This window comes from Argentina silus, assembly GCF_951799395.1.
Source record: "Argentina silus genome assembly, chromosome: 12".
Lineage (NCBI taxonomy): Eukaryota > Metazoa > Chordata > Actinopteri > Argentiniformes > Argentinidae > Argentina > Argentina silus.
The window spans coordinates 7,486,120-7,491,119 of record NC_139666.1 but is presented as its reverse complement, the minus strand read 5'-3'; positions in this window follow the sequence as shown (position 1 = coordinate 7,491,119).

Below are 5,000 nucleotides of genomic sequence, written 5' to 3'. Positions count from 1 at the left end.
AGCCAATCTGCTGCAGCCAATCCTGTGTTTGCTGTGTCAGACATATGACTGGGCTGTTTTGTTTATGGAACACAAAGAACAAATAACCAAGGCATTCCCCATCCATTTCCCCCTCTCACCAAAGCCTTGGCTTGTTAGGCCAGATCTTCCGCCATAACCGCATAACTGCCCAGTAATGGTCACAAGGGCTGAAAGAAAATACACAACATTCGACCAGAGACGTGGGTAGAAGTCGCGGTGCATTTCCCAGCCTCCAGGGGTAAATTAAAACCTTTACCCTGGGTAGAACCCCCGTGTCCGATGTCAGAGTTACCGAGGTGATTACTGAGAGACTCAGGGGAGGCACGAGCCATCACGAGTCCCTGTGGAGAATTAATGGGCCACAGGGGTTTCTGGGTAATGTAGGCATCGAACTCTAACCCTAACCCTTAATTACAAAGAGGAAGTAGAAAGCCTGATAAAACTTTTTCTTAAAACTTTTTTTTTAAAAAGATTTCCAGGTCTGCAAGCAATATTGTCTAAGTGTGTTGGTGGACATGTATGTGTTTGTGCTGTAGCTGTAATGTCTCGTCCTGTTTCTTAGTTTATGTTTGGTACCTGTGTACCAAACCCTGCTTTGCCGACCCCCTTTCTGGATTATCTACCTACCCATTGACTGCCTACCTGTGTTCCAAATCTTTTTGATAGTAAAGACTATTCTATTGGATTGAAGTTTTTGTCTCTGAGTCGTGCGTTTGAGTCCTTTGCCTGAGTACTCCTGCCATTACAGTAGCCTTGTGTGGGTTTGGCGAACTGGCAGTGAGTAAAAATGCTTATTAGAAGGGGATATCTTTATCTGTATATTTCTTGATATCTGACATTTTAGAAGATATACAGAGTAGACTTCAGACACGCACGTCCTTAATTTCATAGATGGAGCTTGGAAATTCTCTGTGATTGGAATGTTTCTACGTGTACATGTATGAGTCCAGGGAGATATCCAGAATGGATACGTTTCAGGAACGCTTCTAATGAGCGTCCGTATCTACATATTTGTAGAATATTTAAAGCCTGACATATAGTATGTTAGTATATATTTGCACCATACAAGACACAGAAAGGCAAAAATCGTCATATCGTAATACAAGTTGCTATTTCTAAGCATAACAAAATACAGCATTATGTCGCAAAATAGCAAATCCAGAGCTTCAATCACAACACATGTATTCTGTAAAGATGCAAACTTAGGCCAATCTTTGATCCACTCCAAACTGTCAATGCATAAATCATGAATAAAAATGCATCAATATTGCAAGACATTTAACACAACATACAGTGCAGCGTCACAAGATAGCTAGCAAACTACCTTCATATCATGCATGAGAAAACTAGTGAACTGGAACTAGATTGCTAGTTAGCTAGGCTTGCCAGTTAGCTTATATTAACCACCAGTAATAAAACAATATGTTAGCTGTCACCTTGTGTCATGTAAATATATCACTGGTCTGGACCCTTTTCGCCCAGTGTGTTATACCTATGTCGTGGTAAAGGTGTGTGTATTTCTGGCTTGTACTGTACTTGTACTTGTACTGTACTTATATGTTCTTTGTGCTTTTCCTCGCTGTGCTAACTGCAGCCTCAGCTGTTTTAGTACCTGCTCAGTAAGTCGATCTGAATCAGTGAGAGAGCTGGAGATTTGTGTGTGTGTGTGTGTGTGTGTGTGTGTGTGTGTGTGTGTGTGTGTGTGTTTACATCAGAACAGTCCCACCGACGCTTCCCTGGGACACACACATTTAGCCATCAATCATATCTGGGAAATGAAATGTCTCTCCTTTCCCCAGTGGTGTAATTTGACACAGCTCACACTGTACACACACACACACACACACACACACACACACACACACACACAGACACACACACACACACATATTCCTCCACCCACCTATCATCGCCCTATCTCTGACCTTAGATTCATCACCTCTGATGCTATCTCTCCTCTCCTTGCTTCACCTGTCATCGTGTGAAATCCTGCATGTATTCCCTTCATTTCCTCTCCTCTCCTCTCCTCCCTGTGGAATACCACTGGATGAGAACATTCTCTCCATCTCTCCTCTCTCTCGCTCCCCCTCCCCTCTCCTTCTCCAGAACGAGCTGTCACTGCCACAGATGATGGACGATACAAGGTGGGACGAGACACGCCCATATCCAGCTGTCACTCAGACACGGTGAGTGTGCTAATGTGTGTGTGTGTGTGCGTGTGTGTGCGTGTGTATGTGTGTGTGTGTACAGTCTGTGCTGTGTCAAATTAAACCACTGGGGAAAGGTGTGAGTGTGTGTGTGTGTGTGTGTGTGTGTATGTGTGTGTCTGTGTCTGCGTGTGCGTGTGCGTGTATGCGTGTGTGTGATGATTGTTCTGACACAGCACTTTAAGCTTTGGAAATATAATTCTATGACATCTGCTGATGGCATCATTCAAAAGCAATCAATGAACGGATGTTTTCCACACCAATTTAAAAAACTAATTCCGGTATCTCTTCCAAAACTCGTCAGAAACGATTAAAAATGCAACTATAATTAATACGAGAATCCAACTAAATGTCAGTGTTAATTAATTTTCTATGCAGCTCGAATGGGGAAAGGCGTAATCTGTTCAAGTCAATCAGATCCTAAATTCCTGGGACTAGCACGATTTCAGATAATGTAGCTGTTCGATGGAGGTTCCTTAATTAATGTATTCTACCTTGTCATCACTTTTGCTCTGTGGAAGTCGTTAGGAAGGTACATTTAATGAAATAACGAGCCATCGTTTAACAGTCAGAGGCCCTCTGTCACCATAAATGTCAGTCACTGCTGAGGGTAAAATGTTTAAAAATGTCATTCAGACTTTCATTCCCATTGTCATCCATTGCATTTGTGAGGAGAAACAAAGAGGACACACCGCAACTCATCTTTCCTTAAAATGTAATTCAGCGATGACAGGCACCGTCATTTCAGCTCTTAGGAGAAGGTACGGGATCCTGTTTCTTCCAAGAACTGAGGGAGTGTCCGGAACCAAAACAATTTGACAATTACTCAGAAGCGAGGTATGCAGGTCTGGCTTAAAGGTGTTTGTTTTCCATAAGTCATCATGGGACCCATCCCTCTCCACTGAACTCTCGGTCAACCGTGAGCAATGATGGATCATGATTGCTTGTCATCAGTCTTATACTGTATGTGGTGTGGAAACCACACAAGTCGACATGCAGGGATGCATTCAAACGCACACACACACATGCACACACACACACACACACACACATACACATACACACACACACACACACACACACACACACACACACACACACACACACACACACGCACAGGCGCATACATGCACACACACTCACTACTCAAATACATTCCCAAACACACACACACACGCACACACACACACACGCACAAATAGGCGAACGCATGCACGAACACTCACCACTCAAACACACACACATACACACACACACACACACACACACACACACACCCTGACACACTCACACACACACACACACACACACACACACACACGCTCACCGTAGCCCCTGTACATTTACGTCACCAAACGTGAGAAACCCATTATGTGGTGGCTGTTTGCTTCCCATCTGGACACATTTAAACAGTAAAACATTTGAGCACAAACGAGAGGAAACCTTTTCACTCAAAGTGACTTTTATTTCCCCTCCTTATCTCCCCCCTGATATCAACAAGGCCAGGCCTCGCCTGATGACTGTTTATTCTAACGGAGCGAAGAATAACACATGCGACTCACTCAGTTCACTTTTCTGCCAATATATTTGAGTGTGTGTGTGTGTGTGTGTGTGTGTGTGTGTGTGTGTGTGTGTGTGTGCAAGTATGTGTTTTTGTTCTGTTCTGTCTCTCTCTCTGACTCCCCCCCCCCCTCTCTCTCTCTCTCTCTCTCTCTCCCTCTCCGGAGTGGAGTGGGAGTATCATGTGCCGGGTACAGCAGGAGTAGCAGTGGAGGGTTGTGGTTCAAACTGATAAGGCCTGCTAAGGAAGTCCCTTCCCAGTGTCTGAGGGCCAGAGAGGAAACAGCGGATCAGGCTGTAGGGTCAGATAAACGACAGCCCCTGCCAGATAGCGTAGCATAGAATAGATAGCACACCTAGCCTAGCGCAGCTAGCACGGCCCACAGCCAAATGCTATAGCACAGTTAGCATGGCTAGCCTAGCCTGGCTAGCATGGCTCACTGCCAAATACTCACTCACTTCATCATCACAACCATAACAGTGGGAAAGAGAAAGACAGGGAAATGGAAGATAATAATGAGATAGTCGAGAACTCCTGTTAGAATCACAGAGCCCAAGCCCCTGTAGATTTAACAGCAGTTAGCCCAGAAAACATGAAGGATTTTACATAACCTCAACATGGATCTTGTAATCCAACCTTTCTCACTCTATGACTCTCTCTCTCTCTCTCTCTCTTTCTCGCTCTCTCCACTCCCCCCATCTCTCTCTCTCCACTCCCCCCCCTCTCTCTCCCCCTCCCTCCCCCACTCACTCCCTCTCTCTCCTCCCCATCCACTCTCTATCTCTCTCTCTCTTTGCCGCACTCCCCCCCCCCTCTCCTTCTCTCTCTATCTCTCTCTCTGCCTCCCCCCCCCTCTCTCCTCCCACCCCCCCCTCTCTCTCTCCATCTCTGTCTCCTATACAGCGTGTTGATAATCCTGGAGTCACACTGTGTGTGGTGATGTATCAGTGCTGGTGGTGAGTCGAGGCAGCAGCTTACTGACGCTCGCCAAAGCAGGTCCACATGACTCACACAGTAACTTCGAGGGCTTTCGTTTGAATGCCGTAAAAACGCAGGGGCTGTCGCGGCTCGAAGGGGGTGTGTCTCTGAATCACGTGTGCTATTTTCGAGACCAGAATTGAGCACAGGTGAGATATCACTTCAGCGCCGTGGCGTTTTCACGAGTTACCGCCGACACGAACGGCCAAGACACCGGCGTTTAGGACTCGTGT